Genomic DNA, 25,230 nt, shown 5'->3' with positions numbered 1-25,230 from the left:
AGGACAACTAAACAGAAATCAGTAGGGAGTCACATAATCTAGGTACAGATAGGTAGCCGTGTTGGTCTGCCATAGTCAAAACAAAAAATTCCTTCCAGTAGCACCTTAAAGACCAACTAAGTTAGTTCTAGGTATGAGCTTTCGTGTGCATGCACACTTCTTCTTTGGTATCTGAAGAAGACTGCTGAACACTGGGAGAAGGAATTGTTCCAGCAAAATATACCCCTATCTATTATCTCCTCTTTTATGGGACATGCAAAATAAATCTGTAAAAGGTTTTAATGCACAGCTGTTCCTCAGCATCTTCCAGATGTTGTTGTTGGGACTCCAGCTCCCATCAGCCCCAGGACACATGGCCAATGGTCAAGGATGATGGGAGTTGTAGTCCAAAACATCTGGAAGGCACCAGAATGGGGAAGCCGCTGCCTTATAAGAAGACCAATTCCATAGCACTCATGCGATGGTTTTGACACTATGTATTCTGACACTGTATTTTCCAACTTGTCAGCTCTCATCTGGAGGAACATTCAGCCGTTGTCACCTTCTGCATTTTTTGATTCAAGGGGAATTCCTGCACCTCTTTTTCTTGAAAAATAACACTGGCAAATGTTATTTTGTAATGTTATGAATCTGGTGGCCTGATTACTGTGAATGGACACCACTATGATTTTCCCCCAAATCATTACTTGATTGGAGTCAGGGATTTGACAAAACAACGTTAACAGTGTGACTTCAACAGATGTGGGTGTTTCCTGAATGGGTAATTCACCTGCCAGAATGAGATCTCCAAAAGCTCTGCATGGCATGAGTCAACATATGTGTAGCAGCAGAAATAGTAGATTGAACAGAGAGAATCTTGGGGTAGGGGAGTGGGAACGCTAGCTTTTATGTGGGAAAGCCGAGATTAGATCATCAGCCACGATTTCTTTTGCTAAAGGTAGCGCCACGGGATGCAAATCTCCCACCCACTCACAGTTACCCATTCACCACGAAGGGGAAAACATACAGGAGCTCGTATTGCACTCATATCTTTCTCCCCACCCTGTTTAAAAGCAGCCCTAAGGGATGTGTGATTTTAATCAGGGTGAGAAGTGTGTGGTTAGATGGACATCCCTCCAACTACCAATCTCCAACTACCAGGTCTAAAACATGGGGCCGTGGCACTACTTTTAGCAAGAGAAAACAACAATGGGAGACCTAACTGCAGAATTCTTACATGTCCACACCATTCATTTAAAGCACTATGATACCACTTAAAGGTAAAGGGACCCCTGACCATTAGGTCCAGTTGCGACCGACTGGGGCTGCGGCGCTCATCTCGCTTTATTAGCCGAGGGAGCCGGCGTACAACTTCCGGGTCATGTGGCCAGCATGACGAAGCCGCTTCTGACGAACTAGAGCAGCGCACGGAAACGCCGTTTACCTTCCTGCCAGAGTGGTACCTATTGATCTACTTGCACTTTGACATGCTTTCGAACTGCTAGGTTGGCAGGAGCAGGGACCGAGCAACAGGAGCTCACCCAGTCGCGGGGATTCGAACCGCCGACCTTCTGATCGGCAAGTCCTAGGCTCTGTGGTTTAACCCAGAGCGCCACCCGCTTACCCCCAATTAATTCTCAGAACTGTACTTTGCTAAGGGTGCTGAGAGCGAGTGGGAGGACTCTATCCCCTCTCATGGAGCTACAATTCTCAGAATAGTTTAATAATTGCTCCGTCTTCACAGAGAACACGGGGAATTGTAGCTCTGCAAGGTAAATAGAGGTCTCCACTGCCATTCGGAACCGACTCTTCAGGGAAGCCCACAACTCCAAGCGAACCAATCTTGTAGAGAGAGTCTTGTGAGCAAGCCGTGTCTCATCTTTAAAAGCTGAAATATACTCGGAGTCGAGAATGGATTTCATGCTCTTTATTCAGCTCATAGTGGTGAGGAGGAATGGAAGTTTCCCCAGAATGTCTGCTTTATATACATTATTTACACAATGGGCTCCATGTGATTGGCTAATTCTGGGATTCTCCTGTAGGCCAATCAGGTTGCGGATTCACTTCCACCTGGAGCTGGATTGGGTAGCTCCTATGGACCAATCAGACTGCTGTATTCTGGGTCCTATTGTTCTAGGACCAATCAGACTGCTGCATTTTGGATCCTATTCAACTCAGTACATAACAAAAGCTGGTGGGAGAGGGGGGTTTGTTGAGGCCTCTTTGCCCCATCACCTGGTCTCAGACTCCTTAAGTTGTTCTTGAACTCTTTAAGTGGCACCTTTGGGGATTTGCACCTGTATCGTTGGAAGCCTTGGAAAAAAGCTTTCTTTCTTACATGCACACCAGAGCCTCTGGCATCGTGCTTCGGACGACTGCCAGGACCAAAATGGCATCTTTTGCTCCTCCTGGCCACCACCATTGTCTGGGGGCAGAGAAAAAGGAGGGCAAGTGATGGGAGAAAGGAGAGGCAAATCAGGGTGAGGGGCTGCTCTTGTCATCTGCCCCTTGCCTCCGCCCAGCTACATCAGCCCTTGAATGCAACCCTTGTTCACAGCAAACGTCCCCTTTCCTTGCACCACAGCCTTGGTCCAAATCCCACCTCCGTAGCTGCTTTAGCAAGAGGGAAGAAGAAACGGAGAGTTTGACTCATTCAACTCCCACATAACATCTAGTTCGGTCCAGAGAAAGGGAGTTGGACTTTCCTAGCTGGAATTGGAGCGCATCTTTGAGGGAGGGGTGGACTAGTAACTCCCTGGGGGGTCTTGCAGAAGTGCGAGCTGTTTTGTCTCCGCTTACGTACTGAGACTCCAAAAGCAAATAGAATAGGAGCCAGAAGTCTCCACTCCCCTCTCATGCAAGGGAAACAAAGGGTGTTGTCCTATACAACAGGAGCGGGGAACCTTTTAAATTCCAAGAGTTGCGTTAGTTTCTGGGCTATCTTCTGGGGGCCAAATTGGGTGGGACCAGGGGCAAAAGGAGACAGAGCAATAAATATCCTCTAGTTCCTACACACTTGCCACTCCTATGTCTACCCTCCATCCAGGCAAGCGATGGGCACCATCAAAGGCACATTTCTGCCAGGTAAAAACACTCAGGGAGCACAGCTACAACTCCCAGAGTGGTTTACTAATCAATCCTTCACCCCAGGGAACTCTGGGAATTGTAGTTTGATGAAGGGGAATAGGGGCCTTCCTCCTAATGACTCTCAGCACCCTTAAACTACACTTCCCAAGATTCTTTGGGGGATCCAGAGTGGCATGCTACTGCTTTAAATGTATAGTTTGGACAGGGAGTCTTGTTTTCTCAAACTATGTTTGCAGCCTTCCATTGTAAATTGGCATGAGACAACACGCTTACAACAAAGTTTAGTCGAATAGACACAAGGTTGTTGTTGTTTTTCCAATGCCCCACGGCAAAGGGCAATTTATACAGAACTTTTGTCAAGTGCAGAATGCTGTCGGTAAGCAAAATGCCTTCACCCACTCCTAGGAGTTGGAAAAAAACCCTGCTTGTTTTTAAGGAAAAGTGCTTGTCAGATTTAATCTCCTTAACCCTTGTTTACCCGGGCATTTGAAAGACACTGTCCCTGGCACCTTTAAATTATTGGCTGTGAGGGTAATAACTGTTTTTAGATGTTTAAAGCATGCTTCTGTTTTCTTCTTTAAACTTCTTGTGTGTGAGGTTGCCCTTAAGGGCTCCTTTGAGTGGAAGGGCGAGATATCAATTAAATAATGTAATTAATAAACAATACAAAACAATTAATGCGGCCATCACTATTGTGATATAAAGCTCTTTAAAGAGACATTACTCCTCCCCTCCCCACCCTGCATTTCTGCGATTTAATATTGGGTTTATTCAAGAGCTGATCTTTAAACCTTGCCAAATGCCATTTCAGTCCTTACCAAAGTCTGAAATGGTGCCTCTGGGCCATGCAATAATACTGGAAGGGCTCATGGTCCTTCAAGCATGTACAGACGTTCCTTTATTCTGAAGACATGATGTCAGCAGACCACTTAGGGCTCTGTACAATTACTACTGTGGTTTCTTTCGCTGCTGCTGCTGCTGAGCAGGCATTATGTTCAATAAGTCCAGGGTCCTGTGGAACATCAGTGAGGTCAAGCTGGTATCGCCGGTGGCTGTGTCAATAACAGCCATTGTATATCTTTGCCAAGTCCTAACCATTTCCTCCAAGATGTATCTCCAAAATCCTCCCATCTCTTTCTCGGCCAGCTGCTAAAACCCTCACACATTACAATCTGGTTCTCCCTCTTAAGAACAGCCCTGCTGCATCAGCCCAGTAGCCCATCTATTTCAGCCCCTTGTTCTCACAGTGAAGAAGAAGAAGAAGAAGAAGAAGGAGGAGGAGGAGGAGGAGGAGGAGGAGAAGGAGAAGAAGGAGGAGGAGGAGGAGAAGAGTTTGGATTTGATATCCCTCTTTATCACTACCCGAAGGAGTCTCAAAGCAGCTAACATTCTCCTTTCCCTTCCTCCCCCACAACAAACACTCTGTGAGGTGAGTGGGGCTGAGAGACTTCAGAGAAGTGTGACTGGCCCAAGGTCACCCAGCAGCTGCATGTGGAGGAGCGGGGAATCGAACCCGGTTCCCCAGATTACGAGACTACCGCTCTTAACCACTACACCACACTGGCTCTCAGTGACTAATCAGATTCCTACCGGAAGCCCCAAAGCAGTGCAACAGCATTTTCTGCACTTGTGATTCTAAGCATTCAAAGGAATCTTTCCTCCAACAGTGGGAGGAGAGCACTTTTCCTGCACCCTACAATCTTCCAGCCAGATGTTGTTCTCCGCAGGGCTAGAAAGATGGTATTTGGGTGTGCAGGCAGCTGGCTTGCCTGGAAGGTCAGTACTGTATGGTGTGAGTCGTGCTTTCCCCCCTAAGAAAAATAGGTGCCGGAACTCACTATGAAGTTGTTACAGCAAGTTTCTGGGTGACTTGGGGCAGCCCCATTTGGCAACCACCTGCGGAAGGGCTAACAACTACGGCAAGCTGTCTCCCTAGCTGGTTTGGGGGTTGCTCCTGGTTCTGGTGCAGGTCAGATAAATACGCCCCAGCCTCCCTCGTTCTCTTAGATTCAGATAGAGGACAGCTCAGACAGATAGAGGACAGCTCAGACAGCTCAGAAGGGCCCTTGTACAAACGTGTGTGTGCGCAATAGTAGAGGCTTGGCTGCAAAGCTTATAGCCCGCCATTGCTACAAGGGGGTAGATTGAAGAAAAGGAAATATGAATGGGCCCTGCCCCATAGCTTGACCAATCATGGCTAGGAGCAGCCAGGAGCTAGGTGCAGTCATAGATCTAAAAAAAAGTGTAGACTCGCACATGCTGGCCAGTTTCCATTTTGACTTGAAATGTTCGTTTTGGGCTTCTTGGGAGTACGCAAAGGCACAAAGAGGGAAGGGGGAGTGCCGGCTCACAATGGTGCCCACCTAAGAGGTGCCAGAACTGCAATACAGCATGCTCCAGCTGAAGAAATGCACTGGGTGTGACGGCTTCAGCGCAGCACTCAAAGATCCACAAGCTCATTCACCAGCTGGCCACTCTCAAGTGCTCATTTTGCTCTGGTGAGAGTGCAAAATTGAGCTGAGCCCCTGTTTTTCTTCTGTGCCTGGAGAAACATGTGCATGCTCTGCAGTGCCAGACTGACTCCAGAAGCATGGAAGGGCTCTCCTTGGTAATGCATTGAAATCTGAAGCAATGTGAGAGTGGCCAAAGTGCAGAGCTTTCCAAATTTTTCACATTGGTAACACGCTTTCTAGACATGCATCATTTCACGACACAGTAATTCAGTTTTACTAGCAAACTGGAGGTTAAACTAACCCCTTTCCAGTCTCAGCATCATGCCCCCTCCTGTTGCAGGGGTCCTCGAGGGAGCAAACTTTGTTGGGACACCAAAGGTGATCCAATATATGTTGATTCAGAGGCTTGACAACCATATGTCAGGAGTGCTCTGATGGTGTTTCCTGCTTGGCAGGGGGTTGGACTCGATGGCCCTTGTGGTCTCTTCCAACTCTATGATTCTATTCTATGATTCTATGATTCCTGCCTAGAAATTTAGACCAGAGAGACATGGATTCAGATCTCTGTTCAGCTGTGAGGCTCTCATCATGTGACCTTGGGTTAGTCAGGGGTATGGAATTCATGGTTACACTTTAACTCCCATGAAGCCTGATTTACAAAGTCTTTACAAAACTTTAGTTTATGGTTGCCATCAATTTTGATTTTAATTCATTTTTATAATGTTTTATAATGTTGTACTGTTTTAGTGTTGTTAGCCGCCCTGAGCCCGGCTTCGGCTGGGGAGGGCGGTATATAAATAATATTTTTTATTATTATTATTATTATTATTGGACTTCCAACAACCTTCAGCCTTGACCATTGGCTATGGTGGCTCAGGCTGATGGAAGCTGGAGTCCAATGACCTCTGGAGGGCCACAGGTTTCTCCTCCCTACTCTAAGTCTTACCTACCTCACAGGGTTAATGGAAACTACAACTAATTCAGAATGCGGCAGCTAGACTGGTGACTGGGAGCAGCCGAGACCACATAACACCGGTCTTGAAAGACCAACATGGACTCCCAGTACGTTTCCGGGCACAATTCAAAGTGTTGGTGTTGACCTTTAAAGCCCTAAACGGCTTCAGTCCAGTATACCTGAAGGAGCGTCCCCACCCCCATCGTTCAGCCCGGACACTGAGGTCCACTTCCGAGGGCCTTCTGGTGGTTCCCTCGCTGCAAAAAGCCATGTTACAGGGAACTAGGCAGGGGGCCTTCTCGGTAGTGGCACCCGCCCTGTGGAACGCCCACCCAGCAGATGTCAAAGAGGAAAAACAACTATCAGACTTTTAGAAGACATCTGAAGGCAGCCCTGTTTAGGGAAGCTTTTAATGTTTGACGGTCTATTGTATTTTAATATTTTGTTGGAAGCCGCCCAGAGTGGCTGGGGAAACACGGCCAGATGGGCGGGGTATGTATGTATGTATGTCTGTATAAATAAATAAATAAAGGTTGTTGTAAAGATAAAAAAACAGGGCAAGGACGACTACATGTCTGTTTTCCTGTGGGTTTCAGTTTTTATGTTAATTTGACACTGTGGTTTTAAGATGGATTTATCTGGCTCTTGTGTGCAGTGCTTTCAGAGCAGCAGCAAGGACAAGGTTGAGGGAGGGGAGTTGTATCAATTTATAAAAGTGCTTCTATCACACCTTTCTGCTGAATAGCACCCAAGGTGCAAAAAAAATTACATAAACAAGTCAAATGCCTGGAAGAAGGGCCATAGGTCAGTGAAAGAGCATCTTCTTTATATGCAGAAAGCCTCAGGTTCAGCCCTCAGCCTCTCTAGGCAAGGCTGGAAATGCCCCCCCCCCGAAACCCTGGAGGACCCCTGCCAGCCATACTGTGGGTCCAATAGCACCAGAAATTTAAAGCACCATCGTATCACTCGGTGACAACAGTCATGGCTTCCCCCCAAAGAATTCTGGGAGCAGGGACGTCTTTAGCAGATGCGGTGCAGGGGTGCAAATATCCGCTCAGAGCCCGCAAATTACCACGGATAGTGGGGGTGGTGGCGGAGCTGCGCACTGCCAGCCATGGGAGGGGGTGCGCAACTCTCCCCCATGCCGCTGCGGGAGAGCAATCCCCGCGGAGGCTTGGGAAGGAAGCTGCAGGCCCGCCAGCCATATAATTAGCGGGGTGCAGCTAATTCCAACAAAATATTCCAACAAAATATTAATATCCCATATATTAATATTCCAACAAAATATTAAAATACAATAGACCGTCAAACATTAAAAGCTTCCCTAAACAGGGCTGCCTTCAGATGTCTTCTAAAAGTCAGATACAGTGGTACCTCGGGTTAAGTTATTAATTCGTTCTGGAGGTCCGTTCTTCACCTGAAGCACCATTTTAGCTAATGGGGCCTCCTGCTGCTGCCGCGCCACCGGAGCCCGATTTCTGTTCTTATCCTGAAGCAAAGTTCTTAACCTGAAACACTATTTCTGGGTTAGCGGAGTGTGTAACCTGCAACGTATGTAACTTGAAGCGTATGCAACCCGAGGTACCACTGTAGTTCTTTATTTCCTTGACATCTGGTGGGAGGACGTTCCACAGGGTAGGTGCCACCACCGAGAAGAATCTCTGCCTGGTTCCCTGTAACATGGCTTCTTGCCGTGAGGGAACAGCCATAAGGCCCTCGGCGCTGGACCTCAGTGTCTGGGCAGAACGATGGGGGTGGAGACGCTCCTTCAGGTATACTGGTCAAGGCCGTTTAGGGCTTTATAGGTCAGCACATACACTATGAGGCTTGGGAGGCAAGCTGCACGCCCGCCAGCCATATGTTTGACGGGGCGCAGCTCCCCCACTCATTGGGGTGCCCCTGAGAGGCCGGCGCCCTGGCGCAAAGCACCACTAAGCCATACGGGAAAATATAAGCTCTGTCTGGGAGTATAGCTTATGAAGGCTGTTGAGAGTTGTTATAATAATACTACTAATAATAAATTTTATTTATACCTCGCCCTCCCCAGCCAAGACCAGGCTCAGGGCGGCTAACACCAGATATAAAACAATTGATTGAAATACAACTTAAAAAACAATATTATAATACAACATTAAAATGCAGCCTCATTTCAGCAGAAACTCAAAAACTTTTTTGGGGATAGTTAGCCTTCACCAAGGCTAACTATCCAGACTGGTCCTACATGGGCGAGAAAAAGCTGGGGAAGTCCCCAAGCAGGAGTTCCATCACAGAAGGAAAAAAGAAAGAGGGGGAGGGGATCAAGTTAATTCCAAGCCAAAAGCCAGGCGGAACAACTCTGTCTTACAGGCCCTGCGGAAAGAAATCAGATCCTGCAGAGCCCTGGTCTCATGAGACAGAGCATTCCACCAGGCCGGAGCCAGTGTTGAAAAGGCCCTGGCTCTGGTTCAGGCTAATCTGACTTCCTTAGGGCCCGGGACTTCTAGGGTGTTGCTATTTGTGGACCTTAAGGTCCTCCGTGGGGTTGTTAGGAGGCAAGCACACCCCTATTCTCCTCATAGAGCTGATACGTACTCCCCTCACAAGAACTGATATTCCCAAAGATATTCCCCACGAAGAGGGAAATGTTGCAGCATTTCCTTTCTCCTAATAAAAGTGCTGCTTGTGAAGGGACAGGATACCCAAATCCTGTCTGTGAAATCACCCCAGGCCTCAAAACTATCCAAAATTCCCTTTTGTCTTCTAAAAATCCAAAACAGCTTTTCCCTGCTCTTCTCTGCTTTTCTCACAAGATGCTGTGCATAGGCAAAATGTTACTTTTAAAGGCTAATGAATAGGCTCTGTTCAAAGCAGGCCTGAGAAACGAATCTTATCTCATTCGGTTGCAACATCTTTGGACATGCTGAAACGCTTTCATTCCCCTTTTTCCTGGGAAGGGTGCCAAGAGTCCAATAGTCCCAAGACAGCTTTCTGTTCATGCTCAGAGGAACTCATGGGGCAGGACTCTGGAAGAAGGAGGAGAAAGGGGGAGGGAACTGGAAAGGGGTATATATGTTCTGAGCACATGACTGTGAACTGGTGCATGCTTTTTGTGAGTTATCACACTTGCTCCTTCTACCAGTTCATAGATGGTAGAAATAAAAGCTTTTTCTCCGAAACTATTCCTTGAGTGTCTGTTGACTCCCACTTCCCGAGGGCAAAGCCTCATAAGGCTACACTTGAAAGAGCCTGGCCGGCCATGCCCTCATCGAAGCCACTCCATTCCTTCCTCCCCTGCCCTTAGGTTGAAGAAAATGAAGGTGTTGGTTTTTTTATATATATAAAAAAGCAATGCATGGCTCACTAGCAGAGCACATGCTTTTCATGCAGGTTCAATCTTTGGTATCTCCTGTTGAAAGGATCAGAAAGATCATCTTCCTGAAGCTACTGCCTCTCAGAGTAGAGAATACAGTGGTACCTCTAGTTACGAACTTAATTCGTTCCAGAAGTCTGTTCTGAACCTGAAACTGTTCTTAACTAGAGGCGTACTTTCGCTAATGGGGCCTCCTGCTGCCGCACACGATTTCCGTTCTCATCCTGGGGCAAAGTTACCTCAACTCGAGGTAACTCTTCCAGGTTAGTGGAGTTTGTAACCTGAGGGGGTTTGTGACCTGAGGCGTTTGTAACTCAAGGTACCACTGCGCTGACAAGAGTGGCTGGGGCAACCCAGCGAGATGGGCGGGGTATAAATAAAATAAAATAATAATAATAATAATAATAATAATAATAATAATAATATGGGTGTGTCTAGATGTTCCTGTGCACAGCTCTAAACCAAATATATTAATACCTGCCTGCAAGCTTAATTCCAGACTTTTAATTGGGGGGCGTTGTTGTTATGTAATGTTGGCTGTGACTCACTGGAGCTTGGAGAAATGTAAAAATAGATGAAACGTTGAGATCTATAAGTTTATAAGTTATCGAGAGCTCGCCTGGCTGTGAAAGTGATATGCACAATAACGGCTAATTTTAAGATGAATGTAGCCTGCTTTATTAATAGCAAAATTCCAAGATGATTTCAGAACTTAGGCTTTTGATGAATGGAAGAACAAGGGAGGAGAGGGGAAGGGGCTATTTTAAGACTTGGTTTTCCAAACTGGGACACTGGGACATTATTTATTTATTTATTTATTTATTTATTTATTTATTTCCCTGTTTACAGCTGGAATATATACTTCTGCATCCCAGGTAAAAGAACAAAACTCTGCTGCTACCACAAGATGAAATCCTGGAGCTCCTGGGCTTCAAAGCCTCTCCTTCTTTTAAAAAAGGCACCACATTGCTGAAGCTAATCAGGTCTGGATCTGGGCAGTGTACTACAACTCCCATTATCCCACTGGCCATGCTGACTGAGGCTGATGGGAGTTGTAGTCCAACAATGTCTGAAGGGCACCCCGCTGGCTACCTCTGCCTTATGCACCCAGGCTAGAGCTTCATTCAGGGAGCAGCAATTGGGAGTTCCCTGAAATATTTAATAAAAAATAATGTTCTATAAAGAAGACAAGGGGCCTGTCTCTCAAGGTGGTGATGGACTAGCACAGAAGCTCACAGGATGAGTCCACAGCTCCCTCAAATATTTTACCGGGGGGGGCAGCAAAGGGACCTCGGCCCCCACGGCTCTGGCTCATACTGCCCCAATGAAATGGATAAATGAATGCTCTAATTTGATACCAACTAATTTGATATCAATATACAGTTGTACCTTGGAAGCTGAACAGTTTGTTCCCGAAGGTTTGGCTCCTGAATGTCGCAATCCCGGAAGTAACTGTTTCGGTTTGCAAACGTCTGACAGGGCTTCCGATTGGCTACAGGAGCTTCCTGCAGCCAATCAGAACCTGCACTTAGGTTTTCGAACGTTTTGCAAGTTGAACAGACTTCCGGAACAGATTCCATTTGACTTCCGAGGTACAGATATAGACACACATACACATATACACATTTAAAGAATTAGGTTCTTAATTTACCATCTGCTTCCTAATTTGTATTGGAAGATAGAAAGAATTCAGCAACCTTATCTGGGACATAAATAGTCTTCAGTTAAATAGAAAGATCAGTTTCAGTGGTTTTTCTAGGTTCTTATTAAAGGAAGAATCAGCCTCTGTTGTCTGTAACTGTAGTGTTAACGGACATAGCCAATAGATTCTATATCCCAGTTTCCACAAGGATACAGAGCCTTCTTTGTGCATTACTGTACTTGCATGTGAAGAAATAAGTGTGTCGAACAGGAGCTTGGGGGCTACACCTTTACCACTGTCCCCCCAAAGCCACACTCCTCCTCCTTTTCCTGCTATCATGTGAAAGAGAGCACCTGCAATCGACAGCTTTCTCTATGCTCCCCTGTGATTTAGAGCCCTTGCCAATTGCGTCCATGCATAGAGAAAACTCCCTGTGGCAGAGCTTATCCTGAACATGGCCAGCAAAGGTGTGGAGGTGGCCGGCCCTACTGTTTACCATCACCATGGTCAAGATAACCTCTGCAGCCAGGAAATGCATGGAGACCATTTTATGCATGGAGTGTGACTTTTGGAATGGAGCTAAAATGCACAGCTGCGATCTCCATTCAGCATGCTTAGCATCTACTCGGGAGTAATGTGCGAAGATTGTTGCAGTCATGGCCATGAGGCAGACTGAGGCAGCTGCTTCAAGCGGTGGAATCCAAAGGGCACCACCATGGCCACCGGCAGAAGCAGAGAGAAGTAGATGCAGCCGCAATGGACTTCATTTACCAGGTCTTGTAAAGGTCACATGAGATCTCTGGAGGCCTCCATGCAATCTTGCTGGAACCCGGAAGCTGCATCTATGTGACCCTGGATAAGTGAGGCTCTGGCGGCTGCAAGGGTAGTGGGCGGTAGCTTCACGTTTCACCTCAGGCGGCAAAACGGGATGGGCGGCCCCTGGCTGTAGTCATTCACTAAGCAGAAACTTATTCAACCACCTAGTTAGGAGAGCAGAGGCCTTGGGTCACAGACGCTCCAGGTTGCATTTTTTTGGGTTACGGACACGCCGAAACCGGTTACTTCCGGGTTTCAGTGGTCATGCATGTGCAGAAGCTCTAAATCGTGCTTTGCGCATGTGCAGACGCGGCGCTGCAGGTTGTGAAAACTGCTGGTTGCGAATGTACCTCCCGCACGGATCATGTTCGCAACCAGAGCATCCACTGTACTTAAAACATCTGAAGGAAGCAGGGTGGCTCAGGGGAAGCCACACAGTTCTACCATCCATCATCTTGCCCCCACAACATCTGCAACCTGAAGCCATTGCTTTGAATTGCCTAACGGCAGGGCTGGCCCTGCATTTAAATACATGAGTCAACTGGCCTACTGCTCAGTTTCCAGTGATTTAATACTATGACTGCACATGCTGTGTGAATTTTATCTATATGCTACAAAAACTCCGAGCCTCCACAGTTATTAGGCATTGTGTCATCGCCCCCCCCCCCCCGTCTTTCTTTGGAGCCGAATATTACGTCTGAGTATGAATATATTTATGCTGCACTTTTAGTATGCAAGAACTGAACACAAACAAATTTGATTAGCCCCAAATTGCGATGCTTGAAAGTAGTCACTGGAGTGTAGATTTTTAAAACTGAAGCAACATGCTGCTCATTTTTGGCTCTATGTATAGGTGTTTATTTTGTTTTTGTTTGGTTTCTGTAATGTGAGGAAATTGCAATGTTTATCTGCTGGAAAGATCTCAAAAGAAGTTGCTTGTCTGTAAATACATTTGCTAGATTTACAGTCCTATTAAAACATGGCCTTTATCTAAAATTACTTTCTTTACGCTGGTACATACAAATAATGGGAGCACAGCTTTATATCATACACCACAGGAAGCTGCGGCAATATTTGCTTAGGCAACACAAAAACGCCAGCAGATGGATGTAACACACACACACACAGAGAGAGAGAGAGAGAGAGAGAGAGAGAGAGAGAGAGAGAGAGAGACCCTGCCTTCAATGAAACAACAATATTTGTAGTGGCTCATTTTCCAGTTCTATATATATCTGACTCATTGTCAAAAGAAATACCTCCTTTCTTTCTTTTTTTAATTTAAGCACCATTATAGCACCATATTTAATTCAAGAAAATTTCACAGTCATGGGCTATGAATCCAGTTGGTTTCAACAAACCACAGTTACAATTAGCTACAGCTTAGGGTTCAGGTGTGACACTAAACTGTGGTTATTAAAAAATGGGAGCAAAATCTGATTTCCTTGTGGCCACACTGGAGGAGGAGAGAGGCGGGGAGGAGAGGAACTTTTTGTTATGACCTCCAAGCTGGTACATAGTGTAACAAATTGGAGAGGCAATCCTTTTTAAATGTTCTTAGTTATTTCCACCGCTGGATCTTTAGATAGCTCTTGATTAAAAAAAAAAAAAACCCCAAACAGTTCAAATCTCTGCTCAGCTATGAAGCTCACAAATGACCTTGGGTCTGAATCTCTGAGAACAAAATAGGTTGGAAAGAGGGAGAGAGAACCCACAGAAGTGCTTTAAGCTCCTAGAAGAGAGGAGGGGCAATTTAAAGTAATTAAAAGGAAGAAGAAATAACTGCAGTTTGTGATTAAATTGTGCGCTGCTTTAGTTACCTCTGGTAGACTAGCTTCTTTTTAAAAATGAAATCTCAGTGGCACCCTTGCAGGCTTGGCAACTCTGGGTAAATGGAATTACAGCCCCATGTATAATACAGTTTTCATGTATGTTGGGGAGTTTCTGAAATTTCACAGCCCCACAATACTAGGGCATCTTTCTTTTGGCTGTAAATGTTTTAATAAAACAACAACAACAACAACAACAATAATAATACAGTGGTACCTCGGGCTACACACGCTTCAGGTTACATACGCTTCAGGTTACAGACTCCGCTAACCCAGAAATAGTTCTTCAGGTTAAGAACTTCGCTTCAGGATGAGAACAGAAATTGTGCTCTGGCGGCGCGGCGGAAGCAGGAGGCCCTATTAGCTAAAGTGTTGCTTCAGGTTAAGAACAGTTTCAGGTTAAGAACGGACCTCCGGAACGAATTAAGTACTTAATCCGAGGTACCACTGTAATAATAGTTTATTATTTATACCCCCCACCCATCTGGCTGGGTTTTCCCAGCCACTCTGGGTGGCTTCCAACAGGATATTAAGAACATGATAAAACATCAAACATTGAAAACTTCCCTAAACAGGCTGCCTTCAGATGTCTTCTAAAAGTCAGATAGTTGTTTATCTCCTTGACATCTGATGGGAGGGCATTCTACAGGGCGGGCGCCACCACCGAGAAGGCCCACTGGCAGAGGAAGGCGAGTGCGGGGTGCGGTGTGGTGCGTACCGGGTGTCAGCCATGAGGGTGGGTGACATTGCCGCGCCGCCCCCCGCTCGCTGCACGGCGTCCCCGGATGCTCACCACACGGACAGCACCCCCAGACGCTAACTGCGTGAATGGTGGGCCACTGGGGATGCTCGCCGTGTGGCCGGCTAGCCCCTCCCCGCTCCAGGTGCCAGGGAAGGTAGTTCCGCCCCTGAGAAGGCCCTCTGCCTGGTTCCCTCACTTCTCGCAGTGAGGGAACCAGCAGAAGACCTTCAGAGGAGGACGTCAGTGTCCCAGCTGAATGATGGGGGTGGAGATGCTCCTTCACTCATTCTTTCGGTTTAAACTGTCTTGAACACTGGCCAAACCAATTCATGGAATCACAGAATTGTAGCGAATGTCCTCGTTCTCTCAATATGTTGAAACAATACTGTGCTTCAGAAATAATTAGGCAAGTGGGGGGGGGGATATATTAAGACAGCTATTCTTGCTCTGAGGGAGCTTGCAGCTAGGTTTACACACTTGGAACATCCTGCTTTTAAGAGCTCCGAGGGGTGTGTGTTTTTTTTTGGGGGGGGAGGCTTCTGCTTGCAGAGTGTTCTGCCATCAGCTTTGCATAAAGATGCGTTTCCCAGAGGGTTTACAGAGCTCACACACAGTCACTTCTAGTTAGTTTTGAAAGGCTGGCATAGGTCACTTGCTAGAAGATGAAACTATGATGCAATATCCATGTAGACAGTTGCTGCTGGGAGCAATCGGGACAAGACGCGCTGTCACATGGTACTTTGCAAGGCTTTGACTAACACGTAATTAAGAGAGAAAACAAATCAGCTTGCAGGGCCGGCCCTACCGTTAGGTATATGGCAGGCAAGCAGCTTAGGCCGTAGGTGCTGGGGAGCAAGGAGTAACAGCAATGTGTGAGGGCGAGAGAGCTGGGTGTACCATTTGGCCTGCTGTGCTAAGCCAGGTGTGGGGAACCTCTAGGCCCTCCAGATGTTGCTGAGCTACAACTCCCATCAGCCCCAGAAAACATGGCCACTTGCATAAATAACGGCTGGAGGAAAGAGAGTTGCCTGAATCACTTTGCCACAGTTGTTGTTGTTGTTTAGTCATTTAGTCGTGCCCGACTCTTCGTGACTCCATGGACCAGAGCACGCCAGGCACTCCTGTCTTCCACTGCCTCCCGCAGTTTGGTCAAACTCATGTTAATAGCTTCGAGAACACTGTCCAACCATCTCGTCCTCTGTCGTCCCCTTCTCCTTGTGCCCTCCATCTTTCCCAACACCAGGGTCTTTTCCAGGGAGTCTTCTCTTCTCATGAGGTGGCCAAAGTATTGGAGTCTCAGCTTCAGGATCTGTCCTTCCAGTGAGCACTCAGGGCTGATTTCCTTCAGAATGGAGAGGTTTGATCTTCTTGCAGTCCATGGGACTCTCAAGAGTCTCCTCCAGCACCATAATTCAAAAGCATCAATTCTTCGGCGATCAGCCTTCTTTATGGTCCAGCTCTCACTTCCATGCATCACTACTGGGAAAACCATAGCTTTAACTATATGGACCTTTGTTGGCAAGGTGATGTCTCTACTTTTTAAGATGCTGTCTAGTGCTCACCAAAACCACCACCGGAAGCATGAAGCAAAAGAAGAATTGTACGTGCATAAGCAAAGGCTTTTCGTAAGCTAAATTACACCACAGTTTTATGGCCTCAGAAAGCCATTTTGAGTATCTGCTCCTATTGGCATGCTTTTTCCAAGCCTTGCTGCACCCGCCATAATCTGAAATAAGAGCCAACCTGATGCCATTGCTTATGTCCAACAGCAAAGAGGAAGGCTTAGTGGGAAACCTTGCAACTATTCATTCCATATAAATATATGTGTACACACACATACAAACATATAATGAAGCTATTTCCAGAAGCTTGGCGCAGATGCGACAAAACTGGACAGCTTGGGAGTATATTTATCCAAGGAAAAAAACATTCCAGCAGCTTTCAAGCAAATGAAACATAAGGACAGAGCGAAAGTCTAGCATATTCCAGACTTGAATAGGACGAGATGGGTTTAAAAAATTGTTGCAGACCCGCTGGCTCTTGCCAGCTCTTCCTAGCTAAAGATGGATCCTTTCAAGGCTACTTTGCCAATACAACAACAGCTGGCTGAGCAAACTATTATTATGTGTTACAGTTGTCCTACACCAGATCAGTCCCAGGGTCTGAGGGCACCTTGTTGAAGCTAAGTGAATTGGGCTGCGGTCAGAATTTGGATGGGAGATCACGACAAAACCCCGTATTATTGAATTGGGATACATGATGGGAGACAGGTGGGGATTAAGGGTGCCTTTCGAGTGGCAGCGCATAGACTTTGGAAGAAAAATGTCTTCAGTTGTTTCTGGATAGTGCAGATAGTAAGCATCTATCTCGAGGGGAATGCTGTTCCACGGAACAGAAGCAGGCACACTGAAAGCCCCGCTCCGAGTAAATTTGGGAGGGTGGAATTAATTCACCTTCAACCAATCCTGGAGGGAGGAGCAAGTAGGCAGGAACAGTCAACTCTGCTGGTTTCAATGCCTCTAACCATTAGGCAGAGTGAAATGGCTGCCTCAGGCTGCTAAATCTGAGTGTCATGAAAAGACCACCAATTAGTCTTTATTATTGGGGGAGAAGGAGACGCTTGTGAGCTTTACTTTTCCCCTTCATGCGACCTAAATTCAATCACTGGCCTCGGATAATGGGTCACATCCATGCCGCTTGTTAAGGGTGCTGGGAACTGTAGCTCCATGTGGTAAACTACAGATCCCAGGATTCTTTGGGGTGGGAAGCCATGTGCTTTAATGTGGATGCGAGTGCGCACACCTTGATTTGGCGGTGGGGGACATTTGCTGCTCCACTTCAGGCGACAAAACCCTTTGTGCTGACGCTGCCTACCCCTTTCTGCCCACAACAGCCAGTTCCTTGAAGCCAGGATATAAAATGTGCCACCTTCATCCCCTCCTGAAGGAAGGTCTCAGAGGCAGGGATACACACATCCTGCCTCCCTTGTCAGCCCTCTGCTTCTCCGAAACCATCCAAGGGCGATAAAAGAGGCAGAAATGTCAAGGCTAATTACAGCTCTAACATGCAAACTCACTTGTCAAACACCCAGTTTCAGCTGCATCACGGAACAGTTACAACAGTGATGGGTTGGTGGGGAGCAATTCACTTTCCATCCATTCTCATCCTAATGTGTTTCTTCTCCTCCACCACAAACACAGGGGTTGCTGTTGTTTTTCCAAAGCCCAGTCTAGCTCTAAAGCGCTGTGTTCTTGCCTTTTCTCCCTTTCTTTCTTTTTTAAATTAGCTCAGACTGTTTGCACTTCTGCCATTCCCTTTGGGGAAAACCTGATTCCACTGACTAATAACGCCTTCGCAGAAAATAAACTGGAGTGTGGGGAGGGGGGAGGTCACAAAGATTACAATGGAAACACGCAAAGGAGATCTCAAGCCGTTCTCTCCCCCTCTCTCTTTGAACCTCATGGAAGGTCAATGGAAAATGCGAGGTCAGCATAATTCTCTCGCCGGAACTGAGGCTGCAAAGAGAATCCAGTCAACCAGAAATAGGCAGAGAGCATGCAGCCGACTGGACAGGGGAGTTCTTCTGGGATTAAAGAAAAAGGTGATGGAAGGGCAAGCCCTGGGCCATTGCTACCAGATAAGTCCCGGTCCTCAGCTCCTGGGTCTGAAGATGTGGCTCTGTCTTCTTCTGTCTTAGAGGACTTTGGTGTAGAAGACCTGACTCTTTTGTCCTGCCTGAACCTCAACCTTTCTGTGCATCCAGACATCTAGACCTCTCCTTGTCCTACAACCTGATTGAGCCTTGCTGCAATGCAGAGCAGGAAGAAACTCAGATATATAAGCTAGTCACCAAATGGCACCTTAAACCGGGATTACGGTCGCCACAACAGAATGTCTAAGTGCCTTTCCCCCTTCCCCAGGAGAAGTTTTTATTTTTTATTTCATTTTTATACCGCTTTCTATTTTAAAATCTCAAAGCGGTTTACAACACATTAAAACATCAAATAAAAACAATCCAGAATAAAACAAATTCAAGCTTAAAAGAAAATATTCCAGATCATTCCCTAAGTGACATTTTGCTTTCCCCATATTTATTTATCTACTTTATTTATATAGCTGCCCCACAGCAGAAGTAATCTAGGAAGGCAGCACAGTGTAGTGGTTAAAGTGTCGGACTAGGACCTGGGAGATCAGGGTTCCAATCCCCACTATGTCATGAAGCTCACTGGGTGACCGTGGAGTCTGTCACAACCTCTTAGCCTACCTCACAGGGTCATTGTAGGGATTTTCTGAGGAGGGGGTGAACCATGTACTCCCTGGAGAAAAAGATGGAATATAAATGCAGAAAATAAGCTCTTCTGCTCACCTGCTTACAAAAGCTAGAGAGGCCAGCCAGATAGAGATGCAAGTCACTAACCTGGCATCCAGAAATCTCCATGTGTTCGCCAATTGGACCCGCGCCAATAGTGGGAGATTTCTAACACTGAGAGCAGGACACTTTCTCAGCAACCACACATCACATTAGTTATTCCTACTAAATATGAGGATTTAGTAGATATGAAAACATTTCACCAAATGGATGCTGCCAGGATTGCTGTAGCACAACAGCGAAATTTTACATATGTAAAGTGATATTATAATATCACTTTGATATGCCTCATGTCTTAATGAAATAATAGTATCAATATAAGTAAATAATAATAAGTCAACAGCAGATTTGGGGTGAAAGCCAGTTAATTTTTCAGTTCTTTAAATCCCATGTTCTGACTATTAGATCTGCCCCACACATATTGTTCTACAGTGCCAGAGATGTAACTTGGCACACAAAATCTGCCAGCACAGAATGAGATGAATTAATGTTTAAAGACAACAGCATTAGAGCATTAAATTTTCAAACAATGGCTCAGGGAAGACTCGTTCCAAGTCACACTGCTGCGTAAGACCTGTGTGTAAAAACAAAACAGCTGAGTCCAACAGCTCCGCTTGATTCTTGGCATGAATGCAATGGCTATATGATGACAAACCTTTGTTTTATTTTTAAGGGAAGGAGGAAATGGGTGAAAAGATGGGAGGCGATTCCTGCAAAATAAACTTGCTCCTGCCATACAGGAAAGGGCACATGCATCTGTATAAACAGGTAACCAAATGATAAGGGATTTACTGCAGTGGGGAAATTGTATTTTGCAACCTCAAGGCTACACTGCTATGCTGCTTTCTGCCTTGAGGGTAGACCTTAATGACTGTTCAAAAGCAGCAGCGGTTGTGAAAACACAGCCAGACTCCTCAAGAGGAAACATATCTCTGAGAACATCTTACCAAATCTCATTTATCTTGTGTGGGACCATATAATCTTCCAAGCTACTTATTGAGATTTGTGAAGCTCTAAGCAGCTGAAGCCCAGTATACCTAAGAAGCAATCTCCTTCCCCAGAAGACATTTTTAATGAGCCAAATCTCTGAGATTATTCTGTATCTCATCTCTCTAGAAAAACAGGCCACTTTCTAGAACTGTCTCCAAATGTTCCCCACCATTTTTTTTGTGTGTGGGGGGGTGATCATATTCCAACCCCTCTCCCCCCCAGTCAATTTAGCTCGGCTTCCCATGTTCCCAGAGTGGCCAGTCAATGAAATCATAACAAACCAGAGCACCCTAGGTAAAGGGTAAAGGGACCCCTGACCATTAGGTCTAGTCATGACCGACTCTGGGGTTGCGGCGATCATCTCGCTTTATTGGCGGAGGGAGCCAGCGTACAGCTTCCGGGCCATGTGGCCAGCATGACTAAGCCGCTTCTGGCGAACCAGAGCAGCGCATGGAAACGCTGTTTACCTTCCCGCCGGAGTGGTACCTATTTATCTACTTGCACTTTGATGTGCTTTCGAGCTCCTAGGTTGGCAGGAGCAGGGACCGAGCAACGGGAGCTCACCCCGTCACAGGGATTCGAACTGGCAACCTTCTGATCGGCAAGTCCTAGGCTCTGTGGTTTAACCCACAGCGCTACCTGCGTCCCAACCAAAGCACCCTATCCCTGTCCAAAAAAGAGACTGATCTTTAAAGACCAGGGTGGGGAGCCTATGGCCTTCCAGATGTTCTTAGACTACAACTCCCAGCCTTCCTGATCATTGGCCATGGTGACTAGAGCTGACGGCTGGTGGATTCCAACGCCTGGAAGGCCAACGTTTTGCCATTCCCATTGTAAGGAAGGTCTTGAACTTGCCAACTATTTGTAGTAAGCACGAAAACAATAGACACTGAAGTCATCCAGAGCGGAGTTCCCCAATTATGAAATCCACAGAGTACAAAATGGTATTTCTTCCTGGGCGAGTGGTGGTGTTTCCCTCCCCCCACAAATGAACAACGCAACCTTCCTTCTTTTATTACCTTAACATTTAAAATGAGGGGGCAAGAAATAAGGCTTGTCAGAAGCAATACTGAAAGGCCTGAATGGAAAAAGATCCATCTGGAGTCCTAAAAGCTTGCGATCATTGCCTTAATACGTAATTCAGAAGAGCTTAGAGCTCCAAAGAAACATTCTCAAAAGAGCAGGACGGACGTTCAGGAGGAGGAAGCAAATCGGTGCTGACGAACTCTGCCAAATGCAGAAATGACTAATAATAACAATAACAAGCAATTGGTGTGAAGCATGGAACACAGCTGCTATGGGGTGGGGTTGTATTTGGTCAGTGATTTCCGAAAGATCCTTAAAGTTGATATAAGAGGTGTTGGGCCCATCCGTACCTTACCTTAATGCAGATTATGAACCCCTTCTGCCTCTCCTCCAGGTACTGCTGCCCTACATTTTCTCCACCCTAAATCCAGAGATTCCCTATGCTTTGAAAATCTAAATAGGAAAACTTCATTGTTTACTTGATCACAATCCACATTAAGCCAAGGTATGGACAGGCTCATTTATAGCCACTCAACATATTATAGAGCTGCCCTTTTTAACACCTGCAGAATTTTGTTTTGCTTTCAAAAATCTTTTATTTTGATATTGAAAGAAAACCGCAATATAGGAACAGTAACAACAGGGACCTACATGGGTCATTCCATGCCAAATCACCTGATTTTAATACTCAACCATGATCTCATGATTCAGATTTTCTTCAATATTTTTTTATGTGTAGATACCTATAAGATAACCTCAAATTAATTTTTTAAATATTTTTTGGTTCAAAATTGGATGAAAGAGAAGTTTTGAAAATTTTGATTTTTGTGCGATTTAGGCGAATGCAATTTCTGCGTCAGTTTAGAAAAAACCTCCTGTTTCGCTTATTTTTCAACCAATTGGGCTTATTTTGGTATCAAGCTAATTGTAGTCTCTTTCAAAAAAGGTATAAAAATGTTATTAAATGCCACAGAAAAGCGTCACTGACCATTCAAAGTGATTTTTTGTCTGAGTTGTGAGAGCACATGGCACCAGGTGATTTGGCGTGGAGTGACCCACATAGCTGAGAAGTGACTGATAGTGATAATCTCACCGAAAGAATGAGTACTTGCCACTTGCAGCAGAAATAAGCTAAGGCCTCATCTGCACAGTATACAAAAAACAGTATCATACCACCACTTTAAACCATCATGGCTTCCCCCCAAAATCCTGGGAAGTGTAGGTTGTTAGGGGTGAAGAGGCCCTGATTCCTCACAGAAACAAACAATTCCCAGGGTTCCCCAAGAAGAAGTAGGTAAAGGGATCCCTGGCCATTAGGTCCAGTCGTGGCCGACTCTGGGGTTGCGGCGCTCATCTCGCTTTCTTGGCCGAGGGAGCCGGCGTACAGCTTCTGGGTCATGTGGCCAGCATGACTAAGCCGCTTCAGGCGAACCAGAGCAGCGCACGGAAACGCCGTTTAACTTCCCGCTGGAGCGGTACCTATTTATCTACTTGCACTTTGATGTGCTTTCGAACTGCTAGGTTGGCAGGAGCTGGGACCGAGCAACGGGAGCTCACCCCGTCGCGGGGATTTGAATCTCCGACCTTCTGATCGGCAAGTCCTAGGCTCTGTGGTTTAACCCACAGTGCCACCCACGTCCCGAAGAGAGTTGTTAGGAGGCCCAGGGTTCCCCAAGAAGAAGTACTGACTGTTAAACCTCATTTTGCCTCCAGAACTTGTTACACTACGGAGGCAGGAGTGAACCGAAGAAGTACTGAGACGATTGGAAACAATCCCATGGTTTGTTCAATGCACATTTGGAAGTTCAATCTATGCCGTGCATTCTAAACTATGTCAAAACAAAAAAAAATCCTTCCAGTAGCACCTTAAAGACCAACTAAGTTAGTTCTTGGTATGAGCTTTCGTGTGCATGCACAAGAACTAACTTAGTTGGTCTTTAAGGTGCTACTGGAAGGATTTTTTTTTGTTTTGACTATGGCAGACCAACACGGCTACCTATCTGTATTCTAAACTATGGTTAGCTGAAACCACATTTGGACTCTGAACTGAGCCAAAGTCAACATCTGCCCAGCTTTTTAAAACTTTTCCTCATATTATAGAGACTTTTTTGTGTGTGAATTAAGCCATTCTTAATTTCTTGTTGCTCTTTGCGATAATAGTGACAAATAATTTGAGATTATATTCTGAAGACAGCCTTCTTTGCTGTGAAGACTGGCTTGTGATGTTTGGATCTTCTTGTTGACAAAGCAACTCTCTAATTCAATTTAGAGAGCCTAACATAATTACGGGTACTCCTAATTAGTTCAAAGGGAACAGCAACCACTGTAAGAACTTGTCCACCAGAAACTGGATTGAAATAGCAATTTCACTGTATTATAAGGGCAACCTAAGAGAGCAGCAGAGATGCCTTGTCAGATCGAATCATATGTGAGCAGACACAATCCACATCCAACAAGCTGCACAGCCACACTTAGGAAAAACGATCCATCATCACCAAATGATTCAGTCTTTCAAAAATGATGTGCGGCCTGATCCTGCCATATTAAGATCTACAGATATACAACTCATCTCTAGGACAAGGGAGGGCTATCTTCACATAGCAGCCCACTGGAAAATTTAATGTAAGGTCACGGGAGTGGAGGCGGTCTTCAGCATCTTAAGTCTCTCTCAGCATGAAGGAGCAGAAATCTACAAAAATGAGTGTTCCTCCAGGCCAGCAACAGAAATTCAGCTTTCATGGGAACCAGATTATTATAATAATATCATATCATATCATTTATTGTTTTGACAAAGTAATAATCATAAATAAATAAGAATTAAAATGTGCACCCCACCACGAGACTATTCCATTACTATTCCACATAGAGAGGGCACATTTGGCCCCTGGGGCCAGAGGTTTTCAACCCTATGTTAAAACTCGGGACTGGCAGCCCAGTCGCAAACCAGAAACCTATGACAGTATTAAAGTGGGGGGGGGGGTTGGCATCTCTCTTCCCCATCCTTCTGAAGCTGCCCCACCACAAGAGGTCTGAACTACAAGAACTATAAGTATCCTTGTTCCAGGCTTGCTGAGAGCCAGTGTGGTGTTGTGGTTAAGAGCAGTAGACTTGTAATCTGGTGAACCGGGTTCGCGTCTCCACTCCTCCACCTGCAGCTGCTGGGTGACCTTGGGCTAGTCACACTTCTCTGAAGTCTCTCAGCCCCACTCACCTCACAGAGTGTTTGTTGTAGGAGAGGAAGGGAAAGGAGATTGTGAGCCACTTTGAGACTCCTTCGGGTAGTGATAAAGCGTGATATCAAATCCAAACTGGGTAACTCCTCTTGAGGGAAGGAGGATTTGTTGCAAGTCTCACTTGCTCAACACTCTGCGGCCCAACCGTGTACCATTCACCAAGTCGCTCCCACCCTGGCAAGGAAATGCTTCCAGCCAGTTTGAGCATTTTCATTTAAATTGCTGCTATTTATAAATGGAATATGCTTGATATAGCCCAACACACACAGTCCCGACATTCCACAGAAGACCTCTTATGCTGCACCCCAAGAGATGGGATGGCTTATATGGAGCTAATATCGGCCACAGCTCAGTGCTACTGGAGCAGCTATTTTGGATTGCAAAAGATTCTTCTGGCTGAGTTTGTTAGCAGAACAAGAAGAGGATTTGCTGGCTGCCTAGGTCACACATATGTTCACTGCACAGAGAGCTGGAGTCAACATCAGGAATAGCTTTCCTAAATATAGCCATTTCAATTTCTTGTCAAGCGAGGTGTATGAACAATACTCAAATGCGACTCGGAAATTCACAAAAATCAGCCTTTCCGCTAATGAAGTGATGGCGATTCATTTAAAGAAATGGTTTGACACAATAAGGTTCATCATACTTCAGCACAGCTAGAATATGGAAGGGAAACAATTGTGTGTTTGCAAAGAAATCAATGACTACTTGTTTATGATGGAAGACTGAGAAAACAAACCATTTATGGGTTCTGTCTCTGGAG

General features: G+C 45.8%; 1 protein-coding gene and 1 pseudogene across 5 annotated transcripts in view; both read right to left on the bottom strand.

The window, feature by feature from the left end:
- Positions 1-25,230, bottom strand: part of ZDHHC8 (zDHHC palmitoyltransferase 8) — a 125,485-nt gene that overhangs the window by 89,928 nt on the left and 10,327 nt on the right. The window lies entirely within an intron of this gene.
- The window catches only part of LOC310834145 (serine/threonine-protein phosphatase 2A activator pseudogene), a 44,477-nt pseudogene that overhangs the window by 8,921 nt on the left and 10,326 nt on the right, over positions 1-25,230 (bottom strand). The window contains exon 1 of one of the 3 annotated variants that reach the window (XR_014568620.1): positions 9,929-9,985. The exons of the other annotated variants lie outside the window; for them this stretch is intronic. The product of XR_014568620.1 is annotated as a serine/threonine-protein phosphatase 2A activator pseudogene (transcript). Of the gene's footprint in view, positions 1-9,928; positions 9,986-25,230 lie in introns of those variants that run through there. 3 annotated transcript variants of the gene reach the window in all.

Source organism: Podarcis gaigeae (genome assembly GCF_964106915.1).
Source record: "Podarcis gaigeae genome assembly, chromosome: 16".
NCBI lineage: Eukaryota > Metazoa > Chordata > Lepidosauria > Squamata > Lacertidae > Podarcis > Podarcis gaigeae.
Note: the sequence above shows the minus strand (reverse complement) of the source record. Positions and strands in the feature narration are given on the sequence as shown.